Raw genomic sequence first — 12,184 nt, 5'->3', positions numbered from 1 at the left:
TTTTTGCGTTATAAATAAAAAAAGAACGATTTTTTTTTTTTAAAAATGCATTTTTCTTTGTTTCTGTGACAGAATTATGCAAATTATTAATTTTTCTTCTTAAATTTTGGCCACAATTTATACTGCTACATATCTTTGGTAAAAATAACCCAAATTAGTGGATATTATTTGGAATTTGTGAAAGTTAGAGAGTCTACAAGCTGTGGTGCAAATCATACAAAATTGATCACATCTGATGTACTGGTGGCCGATCTCACTTCTTGTGACCCAAACAAGCCAGGAAAGTACAAATACCCCATAAATGACCCCTTTTTGGAAAGTAGACATTCCAAGGTATTTAGTAAGAGGCATGGTGAGGTTTTTGGTGTTGTAATTTTTTCCCACAATTCTTTGCAAAATGAAGATTTTTTTTTCCCCACAAAATTGTCATTGTAATAGGTTATTTCTCTCACGTGGCATGTGTACACCACAAATAATGCCCCAAAATACATTCTGCTACTCCTCCTGAGTATTACAATACCACATGTGTGGGACTTTTTCACAGTCTGGCCACATAGAGAGGACCAACATGCAGGGAGCGCCATCACGTGTTCTAGGAGCATAAATTACACATCTAACTTGTTGACTACCTATTACACTTTTGAAGGTCCTGGAGCACCAGGATAATGACACGTGACACTGACGTGGCACTGATGGCAGGTGGCATTGATACGTGGAACAGATGGCACGTGACACTGATGTGACACGGATGAAAGATGGCACTGATGACACTTGACACCGATGACAGATGGAACTAATATGTGGCACTGATGACACGTGACAATGATGTGGCACTGATGACAGATGGCACTAATACGTGGCACTGATGACAGATGGCACTAATACGTGGCACTGACAGATGGCACTAATACGTGGCACTGATAACACCTAACACTGATAACAGATGGCACCAATACGTGGCACTGATGACACGTGACACTAACAGGTGGCACTGATGACACATGCCACTGACAGGTGGCACTGGGGAGACATGGCACTAGGGACAGGTGGCACGGATAGGTGGCACTGAGGACAGGTGGTACTGGGGACAGATGACACTGTTAGATGGCACTGGGGACAGGTGGCATTGATAGGTGGCACTGGGGACACATGGCACGGACAGGTGGCACTGGGGACACATGGCACGGACAGGTGGCACTGGGGACACATGGCACTGATAGGTGGCACTGGGGACACATGGCACAGGGAACAGATGGCACCGATAGGTGGCACTGGGGACAGGTGGGCATGTGTATGTGTTTTGTGTGTGTGTGGGTGTGTTTTACTGTGTGTGTACTCACAGTCACAGACGCTGCAGCAGTTCATCTCTCCCTCCTCACACGCTGTCTCTGTGTGAGGAGGGGAGCCGGCGATGAGAGATGATCTCATGTGTTTATATATGAGATCACCGCTCATTGGAAAGGCCGATCGAGTGCTAAATGGCCGCTGTGATTGGCCATTTAGCACGATCTGTGATTGGCTGTGTCCGAGGGACACGGCCAACACAGAACTTTTTTGATGCTTGCCCGTGGCGGCGCGCATTAGGGAAGTAAACAGGAGGACGTCCAGGGATGGCCTCCCGGCAGTTAGCGTCCGCTCTGTAGCCGTCTTTTGGCTATAGGGCGGGCGCAAAGCGGTTAAAGTGACTCTAAAAAAATAATCTTTATTCTGCAAAGATAAACTATAGACATCAACTAATTAAAGTACATAATATTACCTTAAATATTAATTATTTTCTATGTGTGTGTGCACATGCTGCATGTGTATTTTATTCCATCTGAAATACCTTGTTGATCCTGCCAGTCACCTTTCTTCCTTGTTCTAAACTGGCCACACAAAGCCCTGAAGCTGAATTAAATTATAAAATAAACAAGGCATTTGTGGTAGGATTATTGAGCAAAAAAGAGCGGGAGAATTAGAAAAATTGAAAACTACAATATCCCCACATTCTAGGTGATTCCGAAGGTGCAGAAGAATGCCCAAAAGCTCCTGGGGAAGCCCATAGTTTCAGGGGTAGGCAGTCGCCTGGAATGCATAGGCCAATATGTAGATAGGAGGATTAAACATTTGGTTACTTAATTTCCCTCTTTAGTACTTGATACAGGAGATCTACTCTGGGAGGTTAATTGGCCTGTCCCTGCCAGAGGACTGTGTGTTAGCAGGGGTGGACGTAGAGTCCTTAGCCCTTGTACAAATATGTCGGAGTAATTCCGACTGATTAATTCCGGAAGAGGTCCGGAAGTGATGTTGCATACACACGGTCGGACTAAATTGTCAGAAAATCCGATTATACATAACGTGATGACGTTATTTCTTTACGACGGGACTACGTTCAGGCTAGTAGTCAATAGCTTTGGTCTAGGAATTTGATCTGAGCATGCATGGCACTTTGTCCGTCGGAGTAGGCTACACATGATCGGAGTATGTCCGATAGGAGCATTTTGTCGGAAAATTTTACCGGCAAGTTGGAAAACTTGGTCCTTTGGATATTCAGACGGAAACAGTCCGATGCAGACCACACACAGTCGGAATATCCGACAAAATGGTCCGATAGGACATATTCTGTCGGAATCTCCGACCATGTGTACAGGGCTTATACACATACATCCCTCATCAGGTGGGAGTACATGCAGTGGCTCAGTGGCTTGAGATTAAGACATCCCTTGTCTGGCCTACATAATGAAATTCTGACAGAATTGTTATTTATATAATAATAACACACCCCTCAGAGTCCTGATTATCGCTAGCACATGCTGGAGTGCACGCTGGTGTGTTTAACCTCCAGTAATGCCAAGCATTATATACTATACCTGGGATCATCCAGCAGCCACAGTGGGAGCCAGTGGATATAAACAACTATACATAAATGGGAGGCGGTGAGATCCTATATTATACAGTCTCCTATGGTGAATACATAGTAAACACTTGCACATGGTGTGATATTGGGGATATCTAGCTCAGTGGTAGATGCCTTTTCAGCGAGTTCACATCCAACAGGAACGTCAGTTTAAGGGTGTGGTAGCCCAATTTTTTTTGAAAAAGTAACAAAAATGAAAGATCATACATGCATGGGTTGCCCACACAGGCTCTAAAGGCTCACTCAGCCTTGATCACAACAGAAAGCCCACTCCTGGCCTCTAAGAAGGGGTTATCCTGACACTCCAGGCTTTCACACTCTTCCAAGACTCGCAGACCTCTCTGGTCCCCAGGACTCTCTCTTCCAGTTGTCTTAGCTATGGTCTATCCAACTCTCTCAGCTGGCCCAACTCTCTTAGTCCACTGACCTGGAACCTTCCCCACATGGAGGGCCATCTCAAGGATATTGCCTGGGTTCTTAACTGATAGCAAACCTCCCTCCTGGCTGCAGCAACAGTTCCCACACCAACCCTCCTGAGCTATGTTCAGATCCGCCTTATAATGGACACACACACAACCTGCAGAACTTCTGGAAAGCCTGGACACAAGACTGAAGACTCCATACCTCCCAATGCTCTTTGAAGTCTTCAAGTTTCCAGCCCCAATCCAGACTTACAAAATCCAGAAAAGACTTAAAGCATAGTTATATCTGCTCACCAATCTTCTACTGCAGTGGTCATCAACCCTGTCCTCAGGACCCACTAACAGGCCAGGTTTTATGTATTACCTTGGGGAGATGCAGACTAGAATACTACAATCACTGAGAAGTAAATGATATCACCTGTAGTGTATTTCAGTTATCTTGCAAACCTGGCCTGTTAATGGGCCCTGAGGACAGGGTTGATGACCACTGTTCTACTGGAACTTCTCAAACTGCCTCTTTGAGAGTCCTGTGTCCATTTTACACTCATTTTCACAGAGACAGGGGCTCTCACTCTCACAATGGATATACTTCACCAGTAGTAACTCAGTATCATACTAGCTGCATGGACACTGCAAGGAGGACTGAGGTCCTGCAGACTATATTCTGTTAAGCACTATGTAGACTAGACCCAGTTACAGGTTAAAGCGGTTGTATACCTGCATTTTTTTTTCCTGACCTGCAAAGGAAAAGGCATAATGAGCTAGTATGCACCGCATACTAGCTCACTATGAAATACTTACCTTAGAACAAGGCCCCGACATCTGGCCCGACCCACGCCGAGGGAGCTGACATGTTCCCTCTGCATTTCTTCCGGGTATCGCGGCTCCGGCGCTGTGAGTGGCCGGAGCCGCGATATAGTCACTCCAGCGCATGCCCGCGGGAGATTTCTTCCGGCAGAGTCCAGCGTCTGCCGGACTTTCAGCTGAGAATCCCCTGTACGCATGCGCCGCTGCAGTCAGCAGCGCATTGCGAGGGGAATATCTCCTAAAGCGTACATTATAGGCTTTCCTGTAGGTAAAAGTCATAAAAATGACTATACAACCACTTTAAGGTGTTGAGTATTGGAGGACACCATATGGAGGAGTTTGGATCTCACAGGAGAGACTGAATTTACTTGATCTTACATGCATCGACCAAAGTTGCAGTCATACGTGGGACTGTAGGAAGTTTTAGGAAGGCTGAAAATACTATATAGACTCATGGTTGCAGGGATCATGCCACTGCTTTCCTATTTCAAATTGACCACACTAAGCATGACAGCACATCCATTCCAGTGTGGTCAGCTTTCTAGCTGTGCTGGGAGCTCAGTCTGCCTGTCCTCCAATGAGCAGACGTGTGATGACATGCCCTTCCCCCCCCCCCCTGCACAGCCATTCACTGAGAAGATCAGTATACTGCTGTTTCTCCGCCTTTTTCTGACACAACCCCCTGCAGTCTTTATCCCCACCTAAGTCGCTTATGCAGCTAAGAAGAGTGATCACTTATAAAATAAAATAAAAGGTATTAATAATGCTTTTTTAAATATGTACACAAGTGTTTTGCCTTTCCTTTGTATTTTTAACTGATCTGCTGATCACAGGTGCATCGCATTGCAGGCTCCTGAGGGAAAAAAATAAATAGATGCACATTTTTTTCCTGCAAAAATATGTGCATTTATAATTTTTTTCCCCCAAAAAGGTAAACTTAGCCTTTGACAGCTGAACTTCTACTTTCTCCATCACCTGATTCACACACATTTTTTCCTGTTGCATCACTTGACCTTTCCTGTTAGTTTGTAAGCTCTAGCAAGCAGAATTCTTCTACCATCTTGTATTGATTTGTATTGTCTCCCTTTATATTGCAAATGCACCAACTGTCAGTGCTATATAAATCCTGTATAACAATTGTCTACATAATGCTCCAGTGCTTTAAATACCCTTATAACATTTTTATTTTTTTGTTCTCAATTTTCTATAATCCTTATACAGTATGTGCTTGCATCCATTCTCCACACGTAGTACATTACCATCCAGAGAAATCTTTCTATGCGCAAAAAGCCTCTTTCATATTAAAAAGGATGCGTTGTGAGACTTGTGACCTTTAAAAAAGGCAGTCATCACCGCTATTTTGTATTCATGTTTTGTATAGCAACTTACAGAACAGTATTGCAAGCGCACAACTGAATTACTAAAATGAAAGTGTTGATAATGCAGCTTTATAATAATTAGCTACAGCTAATGAACAAGAGTTAGTTTTAATTATTCTAGAGCTACATCTTATTTGAAGCTTAACATTCGACCTTGTGCTGATTTTTAAAACGTAATGATTACAAAGAATACAGTAGCAGGACATCTGCAGGTTAAGATGCTACTTATAAATACTAATGAGACAATAACATTTAATAACTGTATTCATTATACCCAGAGTTGATATGACTCCCGTGGTTCATTATAGTTAAATTATAGTGACTTCAGTTCTGCGTGCAACACATTGCATCTGCGTGAAAAGAATGACAATTTGGTGCTTAAATATTTAAACTGTTTTAAGAGGAACCAGTTGTGCCTCAGAAGTAGAATGCGATAAAAACGCCTTTGAACATAGGATTCTTCCCCGCTGGTCTCCTTTTATTTCTGCGTTCTAAAAGACTTGTAACACCACGGATGCACTAGGCATGTCTCCAGAGAGCACAAAATGATAGCTTAGGAACAGCATGGTAGGGCCACAGGAAGTTTCAGCATAGACACTTCACAGCATATCAAAGTAATGGGAGAACAGTATGGAGTATGTGATGTAAAGTAATGAGGCACTTTGTGTGCTTTTCACGACTTTTCATGTTGCTGTCAAAAATATAATAATGTTTACAATGTTGGGGTTGTATCAATTAAAGCACTCCGACGTGGACATTATTTGGGAAACCCATGCAATGTATTCTTTAGAACGCCTTCAATCGATTTAAAAAAATGTACACTTATTGATGACCCTACCTTGTAAAAGATCACTCTCTCATCTACCTAACACAAATACATGCTCACAAGTAATCCTATGACTACACATACCTACAACGTGTATGTACATTGTTGTCAATTGTCAATAGCAGCATGCAAAAAAAAGTTAAAATACGTAATTACCTTTACAACTGAGAATGGTCAAATCTGTAGAAGTCAAAAATAATTATATATATATATATATATATATATATATATATATATATATATATATATATATATATATATATATATATATATATACATACACACATACATACACACATACACACACACACACACACATTATATTACCAAAAGTATTGCGACGCCTGCCTTTGCACGTGCATGAACTTTTAGGCCTCTTTCATAGGATACTCCTATTTGAGCATCAAATTTTTCAGACTTTTTTTGAGTATTTTCACACTTATGCATGCGTGCATTTTTGCGCACATGTTTTCACGCATGTGCAGAAAGCGTGTTACCATGTAGGCAATGTGTCGCGTACCTGGTGAAGGAGCCCAGAATGCAGGGAGCGGCTTCTCGTAGGCCTCTGGCTCGAGAACCCCTGAAAGTGGGGACAGGGACTCTAGAGTTCAGAGGGCACAAGTGCCAAGCAGGTGTAGGACTGGTCCGGACCTCCGGAGAAGCGTGGATAACAAAACCGCAGGATCAGCAGGCAGCAAGTGATACACAGGAGCTTGGCAGAGGCACTGGAACAGCTGGCAGGGAGGAGATGTCCTGAAGCGCAGAAGAAGCCAGAGGCCGGAACAACCAGTAGACAGGCTGGAGCGGCTGATAGCAGAAGGAACACAGCAGTCAAGCAGGAACAACGGATAGCCAGGGATAGTCGAGGTATAAGCTGGGTCGGTAACAGGCGGGCAGCAAACAGTTCCAAGGGAGAGGCAAAAGCGTAGTCAGACGGGCCAAAGGTCGGAGGCTGGCAGCAAACAAACGTTGTCAGGAACAGGCCGGGTAAACAGGGATCAAGGTAAACAGAGTAGCAGAAAGCAGGAACACCGGACACGCTGTAGACTGGACAGAAAGGAGGCACAGTGACAGGTTCCTTTAAGTAGCCCTTTGGGCGCCAAAATTGGTCGCACGGCATGTCTGCGCACCCCCGCGTGTAACCGTGCGCCCGTTCGTGACCCCGCGCACCCGCATGCGTCCGTTCGTACCATCGCGCACCCGCGTGCGCCTCTTCGTACCAACGCGCACCCGCGTGTGTCCGTTCGCGCCAACGTGCGCCCATGGATACCGATTAGTTCTTAACATGGGGATTCTGCGGGCAGGTCTCCCATATGCCACTGGATTATCGGAACAACCATGACACAATGTCATTGGACACTGAGGGAATTTGGGCAGAAACATGAGCATAAGACGTAAGTTACTGACCAAAAATGCAGATTTAACTGAAGAATACACTGCGCTTGTTTATGCGCTTGTGTGTACAATTAATGGGCAGAATTTTGGCTCACTAAAAAAAAATAAGCTGAGCTTTTACAAGCTGCAGTGTGCAAGAGGCCTAATGGCATCCCAGTCCATAGGGTTCAATATTACATTGGACCATCCTTTGCAGAGTGTTTCTATGGGAATGTTTGACTATTCTTCCAGAAGCGTATTTGAGAGGACAGGCATTGATGTTGAACGAGAAGACCTCCACTCTAATTCATCCTAAAGCTGTTATATATCCGGTTGGGGTCAGGACTCTGGGCTGGCCAGTCAATTTCCTCCACCACAAACTTGCTCATCCATGTCTTTATGGACCTTGATTTGTGCACTGGTGCGCAGTCCTGTTGGAACAGGAAGGGGACATCCCCAAACTGTTCCCACAAAGTTGGGAGCATGAAATTGTCCAAAATATCTTGGTATGCTGATGCCTTAATAGTTAATTTCAATGGAACTAAGGGGCCAAGCCCAACCCCTGAAAAACAACCCCACATCATAATCCCCCCTCCACCAAATGATTTGGACCAGTGCATAAAGTAAGGTCCATAAAGACAGGGATGAGTGAGTTTGCGGTGGAGGAACTTGACTGGCCTTAACCCAATATAACATGTTTGGGATGAATTAGAGCAGAGACAGAGAGCCAGGCCTTCTCTTCTAACATCAGTGCCTGACAAATGCGCTTCTGGAAGAATGTTCAAACATTTCCATAGATACACTCCTAAACCTTGTGGACAGCCTCCCCAGTATAGTGCATATTTAACTGCTTCCTGCCTGGCCTATTGTATTATGATGGCTGAGTTGGAACCTTGCTATCCTGGGAGGACATCATATGACACCCTTCCAGAAATTCACCTCCTGTGCACCCCATTGCCTGCTCCACCGGACACACCGATGACAGATCTTCCTTGCAGGGCCGTTACTATTACCATGTGATAGCTGTGACCAATCACATCAGATAACATGACAATTGTGCACAATAAATGGCTGTGATGAACTCTATGATTGGTCACAGTGATGTACAGGCAGGGCCAATCACAGCCCACCTGTACCATGTGATTAGCTGGGGCCAGTCACAGCTAATCACAATAGAAAACACTGCATATCATTAAAATGTGACACTGCTACGCCTACCTACCTGATGTTTGTCATACATATAGTGTTTAACACAGTTTGGAGTTAATACTGTGCTGATTAGCACAAATATATTTATAGAGGTAATAGGTAGGCGCAGCAGTGTCACATTTAAATTATATACAGGGTGTGGGAATGCACATTACTGTGGGATTGACACACTACAACCTCTCTAATGTGGCCCCCGACCTCCTATTCTGGGATGGTAAGCACAGATCGCAGGTTGCCATCGGTGTTGTGAATGAAGCCAGCGGTAGAGGAAGCAAGTGGCTACGGAGGGGAACCGCATAAGCCAATGCTGTCTGTATAGAGCCGGCTCCTGCCACAGATGGAGTCATACCAAATGCACTCTGCCTGGGACAGTAACAGCCTGCAATACCTGAATGGAAGACTGTTATTAAAGGTAAGTTTATTACTAAAATCACACTGTATATTTGGGCATATCTGTTCTGCAGTGGTTACCGGGCTGCTTTCAAACTGATCCCCAGGTGCACCTGTGGGTTACCTGCACTGAGCCACAGACTTCTGTTATTACCTGCGGGTTTGGTGCACTTTCAGAAAGTGCAATACATCTGCAAGATATAATATAAATCTATGGTAAAATGCAGCTAACCCACAGGAAAGCCAAAGGTGTACTGCACCTGTGTCTGCTCTGCATATGCAGAGTGGACATGGGCATGTCATCCGCCTGCTCCATTCATTGTGGCCAGCAACCGGGTACCAAGTCGCTTAAATGGCCCTCGCTCTTCAAAATGTTGGGCACCCCTGCACTACACAATAGTATGGACTGTATGGAAAGCATGCACCGGTCAGTGATGTCACAAGGGGGTGGTGCCACCAGGTAACATCACCTTTTGGCCCTGCCCCTTACTTATTTAAGAACTGTCAGACGGAGAAGCAGGCATTCGGTGGTTAGCCTTCATTGTGGGCAGAGCATTTTTTTTTTAAGAATGGGTGGTGCAGTGGGCATCGTGATTGAAGATGGATCTACATCAGGATATATTGTTTTTTTATTTTTATTTTTAATAAAGGGATTGTCAAAAACTGCCTTGTTAAAGGGGGCTTCCAGATTCCGATAAGCCCCCTGTCCGCAGGCCCCCACAACTACTGCCCAGAGCCCCCCTGCCCCAACGCACCCCCCATTTTGAAAACATGTGGCCTGATATGGTTCGGTGAGAGCTTGCCCCCCTTTTATGGCTTGCTAGGCTGGGTGCTCATTTTGGGGGACCCCACAACATTTTTTATTTCAACTTTGGTGTGGGCCGGTATGCATGGGCCCCTGTTGAAGACTTTGAGGTCGAAACGCGTAGGGATAGCAGTTGTCTGCTCCCCACATTGCTATTTTTTTATGTATCACGTGATTTTATATTTTTAGTTCTGTTCATCGAATTTTTTTTTCAATAAACCATCATTGGTTGTATTTCACCATGCGAAGTGTCTTCTATGTTCTATTTCCTTTATGGTGAACTCTTGCGGGACGTCTGGCATCAAGTTCGATCGCAGTGTTTGGCACGGAAATCTCACTCACCTTTCCTATCCGCAGACCGCGAGGAACCCTGAGAGGAAAACATATCGGGTCGGTGTACTGGGGTGAGTGGCTGGAGCTCCCCCATAAGCTCGCAAGACACACTACTATAAGGTGGATGTGTCCAACCCATCTGGTACTTATTTTTTCTACTTGCTTATAATTCAGTTCAAAGAGTCGCCAAGGGCGGAGAACGTAGCAGGATAATTCACCCTGAATGCCATCTGCGGACTTGTAATTCAGCTTGAGACACACCAGAGTGAATAATTGTTTGGGATTGTTCTCAAATATTTCATGAACTTTTGCATTCACTTTCTTGCATTGTCAGCTATGCACATTATTTACTTTTTTTCACCTATTTAAATAGGTGCCTTCAAGCGCAGCACTTATTGTATTTATGTATAATACAAATGCCATAAATATATCCCTTATTTTGTAGACGCTATAACTTTTGTGCAAACCAATCAATATGCTCTTATTGCAATTTTTTACCAAAAATATGTAGAAGAATGCATATCGGCCTAAACGAATGAAGTTTATATTTATTTTTATTTATTTATTTTTTTTTGGATATTATAGCAAAAAGTAAAAAAAAAAAAATAAAAAATCTAAATTGTCACTCTTTTTTGTTTATAGCATAAAAAATAAAAACTTCAGAGGTGATCAAATACCACCAAAAGAAATCTCTATTTGTGGGAAAAAAAAGGACATCAATTTTGTCTGTGTACAATGTTACATGACAGCGCAATTGTCATTTCAATCAACGCAGTGCCATATCACAAAAAATGGCCTGGTCATTAAGGCTGAAGTGATTAACAGAGTTCGCTGCGCTGGTTTAAACTTTTTTCCCTGTTCGGGAGTTCTGGTGTGAACTGAGCCAGGGGGGGGGGGGGGGGGGGGTGTTCAGCTTATCACTACAGCGTACATTTTGGCCTTAATTTTTTTAAGAAGCAAAAAATCCTAGGCGAAAACTGAGAACATGGAATAAACATGGTCTAAGCAACTGGAAATACATCATTGCAAAAATACATGACAGTACAGGTTAATATGCTTCACCCAACACGTTTCAGAGTTTGTTAGCATCTCCTTCATCAGGGATTAGTAGGGTATCAATTGTCTACAAATGCAAATACAAATAATCAGTCAAACTCAGTTTACATTATAGTACATTAATATCATGGATAGAAGTTCTCCAAAATCGCATTTATTCCAGTCATGTACATGAATAAATTACATGTTTTAGTAAAAGAAAAACAGAGTTTGTTAGCTTCACCCACACTGCATCCGTTACATGTAGATTTAAAGAAGAAACCATTATTTTAAAAGGGGCCTCGACCACTGCTGCCCCCAATATGGGAGACCAAAAAGCACTGAGGCCGGACAGACAGAATCCTGGAATGGAAGCAATGTAGACTTGTATGATAGAAAAATTTGAAAAAAATGTGCAAGTATGTTAATAAATGTGCTAAAAACATGAACTATGGTTTTTCCAGCCGAACGTTCAGTCCTTCCCTGGGGAATACTTCCATGTTGGTGGGACATTAATGAGTGGCAACACTCTGTCATGCGTGTGATTACGTCATTTGCGCATGGTCGGTGTGGAGGTGCATGTTCTACCCAGGAGGCCATCCTATGACAGGTTCTGGTCTCCTTCCTACTGCACACAGCTGCCACCTATTTAGGCTGAGAAGGACACACATATACTGAGGGGATACTAAATCTTTGCTCAGAAGGACT

The 12,184-nt window shown here is 43.7% G+C and overlaps 1 protein-coding gene across 2 annotated transcripts in view; it reads right to left on the bottom strand.

The window, feature by feature from the left end:
• CFAP47 (cilia and flagella associated protein 47) overlaps nt 1–12,184 on the bottom strand; it is a 681,345-nt gene that overhangs the window by 509,506 nt on the left and 159,655 nt on the right. The window lies entirely within an intron of this gene.

This window comes from Lithobates pipiens, unplaced genomic scaffold (genome assembly GCF_037356315.1).
Source record: "Lithobates pipiens isolate NorthernLeopardFrog02 unplaced genomic scaffold, aLitPip1_a1.2 Scaffold_16, whole genome shotgun sequence".
NCBI lineage: Eukaryota > Metazoa > Chordata > Amphibia > Anura > Ranidae > Lithobates > Lithobates pipiens.
Note: the sequence above shows the minus strand (reverse complement) of the source record. Positions and strands in the feature narration are given on the sequence as shown.